We start from the raw sequence: 8,689 nt of genomic DNA on the forward strand, positions 1-8,689 counted from the left end.
ATGTCCAAAACATATACCATCTTCCTTATAAATCCAATTCCCTCCTGAAATCCCTGTTTCAACTAATGACATCACCTGTCCAGTCAGCAAAGTCAGAGACCTGGGAATCATAACTGGCTTTTTTTTTTTTTGGCTGCGTTGGGTCTTCGTTGCTGCGTGTGGGCTTTCTCTAGTTGCGGAGAGCAGGGGCTACTCTTCGTTGCGGTGCGTGGGCTTCTCCTGGTGGTGGCTTCTCTTGCTGCGGATCATGGGCTCTAGGCACGCGGGCTTCAAGAGTTGTGGCACACGGGCTCAGTAGGTGTGGCTCACGGGCTCTAGGGCGCAGGCTCAGTAGTTGTGGCGCACGGGCTTAGTTGCTCCGCGGCACGTGGGATCTTCCCAGACCAGGGCTCGAACCCATGTCCCCTTTATGGGCGGGAGGATTCTTAACCACTGCGCCGCCAGGGAAGTCCTGTACCTGGCTTTTTGATCACCAAATGCTGTAGCTTTTATGTCATAAATATAACTGGTATGATTTATACCTCTTTTAGGTGTGTGGCTATAAGACAAGTGGGCCCCTGGAACCAGAGCATTTGTGCTGAGCAGCAATTTTTCGGCTTGGCCAAGGTTGGGGCTTTGTCTCGCCATCAGCCCACTGGTGAATGGAATCTGAAGGTTGCTGGGGAGGAGGTGGGCAAATCTGCAAAGAGCCCAAGGATTTCCCCAGTGAGTCAGAAATCCTGACTCTTCCCCTTTGGGGTTTCAAGTTATTCTAACACTTGTGATGTGTTGGGACAGTCCTAAGTAAGCCGAGTGGTGAGAAATGTGCAATAATGGCCCTCAAGAAGGTATCCACCATGCCGCCGGTGCTGGTGCTGCTGGGAGTGCAGTAAAAGAGCGGGGCTGGTACGGCAGGCCCAGCACCCGAGCCTTTGCTGTCTCGGGGAAGGCCAGTTAGGAACAGGGTAATGACGTTGCACCGTGTTCTCATCTGCCGCCTTGGACCTTAGGGTTCCTTAAGAGAAATTACTGATTTTCTGTAAATAAAAATATCTGTCTCTAAAGTTGTACTGGGAACCCAGTCTCCAGCAGTGTGGGGTAACCGTTGCTAGCCTGGGTTCTCCTCCCTCCCCGCAGTCTGTGCCGCACTGGCTCAGTGGGTAGACTTTGAACCCTTACACCCGAGAGCCGGACTTCCTGTTTTCTGTGTCAGCCTCACCAGAGCAGAAGTTGGAAGCTTAAGCAGTCACACCAGACTTCTCAATTTCTTTTCTGCACAACAGAAATATTAAACCAGACTGACTCACTTGGATGAAATAAGCACCTTGAGGGGGTCTTAATTTGCAAGGAGGGGAAAACTCAGAGAATGATGAATGGACTTCTCACAGTCAGGAGGGAAGCTCAAATTTGATTTATTTGTGTAGTAACTTAACGTGGCTTCATTTTCCACCACAGCAGGTGACACAGGATATATGTGAAAGCTCCTAGAACAGGGTCTGACACTTGGTGGGTATTCAGTAATCTTTGGATTGGAAGCTAAATCTTGCTTAATTAGACACACCTACTACTGTGTTTGAGAAGTTACGGAGAAGAACCTGACCTCTGCTTCAATTTGGCGTTTCCTTTTGTGATCCCACAGAGCGATCACTTTCCTCCTTAAGAGGAGTCAGTCCCCTTTTTACTGGGCTATGGGAGTAGGGAAGGATTTAAAGTCCGCAGAGTACATGAAATTCAGGCACAAGTGACTACATAATATAGGCCACGTTTAGAGGATTAGTCCTCCGCCTTCCATCCCCAGCTCCTTAGAAAGGCCATTAAACTATATTTTTACAGAATATTTAGTTACATGGAAAAATTTCCATGCTATGACAGGAAGTAAAAAAAAAAAAAAAAAAAAAAAGAAGGAAATAAAGAGTATATCGTATATCCCAATTTTGTTAAAAATACATATTTTTTGTTAAAAATACAAAAAAGTATACATATGAATGTGTAGAAAAAAGGCCATAAAGTAATGTATCAAATTTTAATAACCATTATCTCTGAGTGGTTCGATTACTAACAATTTTTGTGTTATTAAATACCATAGACAGTATAATTTTCTGTATTCTCCACATTTTCAACAATAAACACGTATTAATTTATAATCAGAAAAAAGTTCATTTAAAAAGAAATGAGAAAAGGAATTGATAAAACAATTTCTTGTAAAATCATTATATTTGTTACAAAGCTTTAGGAAAGAAGCCCCAAAGGTTGATTCTTTTCCAAGTGGTTCTACAAGCTTTTTTTTTTTTTTTAAATTAATTAATTAATTAATTTTGGCTGCGTTGGGTCTTCGTTTCTGTGCGAGGGCTTTCTCTAGTTGCTGCAAGCGGGGGCCACTCTTCATCGTGGTGCGCGGGCCTCTATCGTGGCCTCTCTTGTTGCGGAGCACAGGCTCCAGACGCGCAGGCTCAGTAGTTGTGGCTCACGGGCCCAGTTGCTCCGCGGCATGTGGGATCTTTCCGGACCAGGGCTCGAACCCGTGTCCCCTGCATTGGCAGGCAGACTCTCAACCACTGCGCCACCAGGGAAGCCCTCTACAAGCTTTGAAGTTGAATCAGCAGCCACATGGCAAAGTGACATTCTTGGACTGTGACAGGTGGCCTGAGATAAGGCAGGATGGATGCCAACGACTGAAGGGGAATCAAGAGTCCTTTATCTAGAAGAGTTACTTAAGAATGGAGAAAGAACGGTTCTGAAATGGAGGGAGAACCAGGGTGAACTTTTGGGCAGCCTGGATCGACCTATTTAAAACCAGACTCACAAAACAGAGAGACTCATAGAGCATAGAAACCGTGTAGTCGGGGCCCCCCTAACTTAACCCATAAGAAAACCGAAACCAAAGTGAGCCACTGTGTTATTCTTCATGGAACGTAGCTGCCGTGTTATAGTCCTGTGCTCACAGAGATACGGAAAGGAGCCTGCTTGGAACCCAGGCCCTGCTGCCGCCCATCTTTCCTCCTTCGTTTTCCTGACAGAAAATGAGTGGAGTTTTTAAGAAGGAGTTTAAGAAGGCAGTTTGAAGTTTAAGAAGGAGATTTTATAAAGGAGAAGCCCTGTGGTACGCTCGTGCCCTGGGAAGATAACATGTATTCTCTTATCTTTCCACTCGGCAGCTGCTCCCACCATTACCCAGTTTTTACTGCCATGTCCTCCAGGCCACTGCACTCTCCAAGGTTATGAAAACAGGACAGTCACGCCGCCACCTTCTCTATGACACTGATGGGGAGCCGTGCCCGCGGGTATTTTTAAATGAAAGGAAATATAACTTGTGCTGTCAGCATTCACATCGGTCCCGACCAGACGGATTATTGTTTAGTTTATTTCTCGTGTAACTCTGATCATAGATTTCTAATACTATGCAGAAAACCTTCAGGTTAAAGGGAAAAAGTAGGGCAAGAGAATTACCCTTGATACTGAGAAGAGAAAGGGGAAGAGGGAGTAGGAAATAAAGATAGAAGACTAAGAGGGGAAAGTGTTATCACTTCGCCTCTCTCGGCTTCTGTCTCTCCCCGCACTCCCTGTAATGAGAGGGTCAGTGCAGTCATTGCTTCCTGACACGTGCCTCCCTCCTGTGATAGGCAGCACAGCGCCCCTGCTAAAGAGACCCATGTCCTACTCGCACCTGAGAACAAATTACCTTGCATGGCCACAGGGACATTTCAGGTATGTGGAGTTTCTGGATGGACCCGATGTAATCGCAAGGGTCCTTACACGTGAAAGAGGGAGGAAGGAGAGTAACAACCAGAGAAATATTTGACAATGGTACACTTCTTGCTTTGAACGCGGAGAAAGGATCCATGAACAAAGGAAGGGAGGTGGCATCTAGAAGCTGGAAAAGGCAAGGAGACAGATTATTCCCCTAAAGGCTCCAGGAGTGCAACTCTGCTAGCACCTTGGTTTTAACCCAGTGAGACCCATTCCAGACTTCTGACCTCTAGAGCTTAAGTGAATAAATTTGTGTTGTTTCAAAAAAGAAAGAAAAAAAATACCTTCAGGTAATCAGAACAGGTAATCTATAGGCATTCAGAACAAAACTAAGCAGAACTCCTTATGAATGAGCTTTTTTGCTTGTTAGCTTTTCGTTTTCCTTCCCTAAATATCTGCTCCCCACTGTATTCCTTCTCCCACTGTGATCCGCTCTCACCCCAGCCAGACCCCGGTTTCATCCTGGACTTCTCCGTCTGGTGCATTCGCTCCACACGTGCTCATTCAGGCCTGATGGTTCTGCTTTATTCAGTCAACAGCAGCGTGTCGAGGGCCTGCTTTCAGCTCCAGCGTGCAAAGAGCTTGGGAGTCACCACTCTCATCCTTAGAGCAAAAAGGGCTGAAGGAGCTGAAAATCAGTGCTTTATCTTGCGCCCTTCAGAGCCTGAGGTCACAGGGTGCAGCTACATCCCGTGATCTGGAGGGACAGGCAGATCCAGAGTCACAGCCAAGGTCTCCTTAGCTGGACAAAGGCGCTAGAGACACATGCTGGCAGGAACATTTAATGGCAATTTTGATAAATTGCTGGAGGCTGAGTGTGGACTAGCCTGAGAGTAAGAAACTCCTGGGATGTGTCACCTAAGGGGGGCTCCATGCTTTTTTTTTTTTTTTTGTCTACAGGACCCCCACTAGGTTCTCTTGCTGAAGAGCCCAGAATGATTTCCTTATGTCTCTGGCAGAGGGAGGGGAAGATTTTTGAAATATGCCTAGAGCATCCTCATAACAAAGGCCTACTCTGTCGGGGAAAAGACCTGTCCCACCTGGAGACGGGCATTTCCCTGACTCCAGCCCCCTCTAGCCTTCCTATCTCACCTAAGGGAGGAGAAACAAAGCTAACAAATGCTTGTGCAGGTCACAGCCCAAGGACATGGGTCCACTGAAAGACTGCTATTTAATCACAAGATTATATAAGAATGCTTCCCCTCCACCCACACCTGGCCACCAGCAACAGAGCTCCAGCAAAGAACAGTGGATTACAGCTTGAAGAGCCGACTCTATTTACTGTGAAGCCTCTGGCACCCGCAGCTACAAAAGATTAAACACAGCCTAAAACCCCAGCCAGACTAATACCAAAGCTCAGGCTAGCGGCCTATTTAGCTCAGTTCCTATAACGTGACACCTCATGTCCGACTTTCAACAAAAAATTGCAAGGTATTTTAAAAGGCAAGCAAAAACACAATCTGAAAAGCATCAGAAGCAGACTCTGCAGATAGGGCAGAGATCTGTGCATTATTGGACAGACCATTTCAAATAGCTATGATTAATATTTTAAGAGTTCTTTTGGAAAAAGCAGACAACTTGCAAGAACAGATGGGTAATGTAAGCAGTAAGATGGAAACTTCAAGAAAGCATCAAAAAGAAATGCTAGAAATCAAAAACAAAGATCCCGCAAGCTGAGTGGTACGGCCAAAAAAACAAAACAAAAACAAACCCAAAAAACCACCGTAACAGAAATGAAGAATGTCTTTCGTGGGCTCAAGAGTAGATTGGACACAGCCAAGGAGAGGAGCAGTGTGGGAGATTCTTTGCCCTGCTGCTAAAAAAAAAATCGATCTCTAATATAAAACTGGCTGCTTTCTCTCTACTTCAGGGGTTACATGTTGCTATTAGGATAAAGTCCAGATTCCTAAGTGAGACCTACAGCACTGACCTCTACCTACTTCTATAGCTTCAACTTTTACCACTCCCCACCCAGAAAGTTATGTACAGACACACTAAACTCTGGTTTAGTAACTTAATGTCCTGATGTGCTAAGTTCCCTCCTCTTAATGGAACGTCCCTCCTCTTCCCCTTCCTGCTTGCCATCCAGTTTATCCCTTAAGACACAATTCAGGGAGCAGTGGCCACAGGACGCCTTCCGCCCTTCCCTAACATGTAAGCTAGGTGCCTTCTCTCTCAATCATAGCGATTACACTCCGTAGCATAATCATCTGTTTTCTTGCCTCTTCTGCCCTGGACCAGGCTGTGGGTTTTTAAAGGGTCGGGGCCATGTCTTTATAGGCCATGTATTCCAAGCACCTAGTACTTTGGCATAAAAGACAACCAGTGAATGTTAGACGGATGAGTGAATAAATGAATGAATGAATGCAGAAGGCTCATGGGAGGAAAGAAATGGGTAAATAAAACCAGACTAAACAGGCATTTGAGTCAAAAACCAATTTCTAGTGTGTATTAGTCGGCATTCTTGGTTACAAATAACAGAAATTGACCCTGGTTCACTTAAGAGAGTGGTTTTCTGGAAGGGCATTAGGTAGTTCACAGAATCAACAGGAAGTCCAGGGAGTCATAGAAAAGAAAGACAAAGCGAAGAAGTTGCCACAGGACTGGTCCCGGGGGCGGGTGCTGGTCCCGGGACACTGGCCGCAGAGCTGCTGCATTGACTCAGCCGCTGTGAGAATCTCAGGGCGATGGCTCAGTCGCTCTTCAAGGTTCAGAGTCTCAGAGGGAGACTCTAACTCGCCACGCTTGGGTGAGGCGTCCGTGGTGTAGTTGCCGGGGATGGGAAAGGGGAACAGCTTCTCTTCAGCTTCCCAAATAGGAGTGCCGTTCACATGCTCAGTAGCCAAGATGACAAAGACCTATGGTTTCCCAGGGCTGCCGTGACAGAGGGCTGCAAACTGGGAGACTGAGAACAACAGAAATTTATTTCCTCACAGTTCTAGAGGCCATAAGTCTGCAATCAGGGTGTGGGCAGGGTTGGTTCCTTCTGCGGAGGGCCTTTCTCTTAGCTCCTGGTGGTCACGGCCGTCCTTGGCATCCTTTGACGGACAGCCACCTCACTGCCATCTCGGCCTCCGTCAGCCAGCACACTCTCCCTGTGTGTCTGTGTCTCTCTCTCCTCTTCTTACAAGGACACAAGTCACATTGGATTAAGGGCCATCTACTCCAGTATGACCTCATCTTAACGAATTACGCCTTCAACAACGCTATTTCCAAACAACGTTTGGGGACACAATTCAACCTAGAACTCCCCGTATCTTCTACATTGGTGACTTCCTTCTATTCCATGGGATACCAAGGGCAGGGAAGTGGGGTTCTGTCCCACGTGCAGATAGCAGGGGTGCATTGCCTGTGAAGGATGTAAAGACATGATAAAAATGACTGAAAGATGGTTGCTTTTTATTAACAACTTGGGCCAGTGTTCTAAACAACATCAGAGATAAAATACTTCTCCCCCCAAATGTGTGTTTGTTTTAAAGAATTGCTGTGTGTGGTAAAAATATGTCCACAAATCCTTCATACTCCTCTCTTTAACAGGTGGAGCCCAATTCCCCTCTCCTGAATGTGGGCTGGACTTAATATTTTTCTTTGGTAAATGCAAATGTTAGTTCATGCATAATATATTTACAGTTTGAATCAAAAAGAATTTTTTTTACACAAACTTGGAAATTTTATTTTTAAAATTTTTTAAAGGTTATATTCCATTTGTAGTTATAAGGACTTCCCTGGTGGCTCAGAGGTTAAGAATCCGCCTGCCAATGCAGGGGACACGGGTTTGATCCCTGGTCCGGGAAGATCCCACGTGCCGCGGAGCAACTAAGCCCATGCACCGCAACTACTGAGCCTGCGCTGTAGAGCCCGCGAGCCACAACTGCTGAGCCCACGTGCCACAACTACTGAAGCCTGCACGCCTAGAGCCCGTGCTCTGCAACAAGAGAAGCCACCGCAATGAGGAGCCTGCGCACTGCAACGAAGAGTAGCCCCCGCTCACCGCAACTAGAGAAAGCCTGCGCGCAGCAACGAAGACCCAACGCAGCCAAAAATAAACTAACAAATAAATAAAAATATTGGCTATATTCCTTGTGTTGTACAATTTATCTTTGTAGCTTATAGCTTATTTATTTTATACCTAATAGTTTGTATCTCTTCATCCCCTACCCTAACTTGCCCCTCCCCCTTCCCTCTCTCCACCAATAACCACTAGTTTGATCTCTATATCTGTGAGTCTGTTTCTTTTTTGTTATATTCACTAGTTTATTTCTTAGATTCCACATATAAGTGATATCATACAGTATTTGTCTTCCTCTGTCTGACTTATTTCACTAAGCATAATAGCCTCCAAGTCCATCCATCTTGTTGAAAATGGCAAAATTTCATCCTTTTTAGTGGCTGAGTATGATTTCATTGTACATATACATCACATCTGCTTTATCCATTTATCTGTTGATGGACACTTAGGTTGCTTCCATATTTTGGCAATTGTAAATAATACTGCTATGAACATTGGGGTGCGTGTATCTTTTTGAATTAGTGTTTTCGTTTTCTTTGGAAAACTACTCCCCCCCCCCTTTTTTTTAACATCTTTATTGGAGTGTAATTGCTGTACAATGCTGTGTTAGTTTCTGCTTTATAACAAAGTGAATCAGCCCCATCCCATACACATTTTTTTAACCTTGCTGTAAAAGCTTGAATTATGTTCAGATATTTATCCTCCTCTACAAGCCCTCAGGTAGGTTCACCATCTCTTGTCCTGTAAATAGAATCATTACTGATCTAATCCAACCATTTCCCTCCCCTGTAATTACTTTAGCCATGGGTGTGTGATGTAATCCTGACCCGTGAAGTGTCCGGAGAAGTCTGCAAGGTTGCTTCACTGTTCAAAGAGGCTACATGGAAACACACCCTCCCTTTTCTTATCTCTGGAAGTTGTGTGGTTGTGAAATCTGGAGCTGCTGCAGCCATC

This window comes from Balaenoptera ricei, chromosome 18 (assembly GCF_028023285.1).
Source record: "Balaenoptera ricei isolate mBalRic1 chromosome 18, mBalRic1.hap2, whole genome shotgun sequence".
NCBI lineage: Eukaryota > Metazoa > Chordata > Mammalia > Artiodactyla > Balaenopteridae > Balaenoptera > Balaenoptera ricei.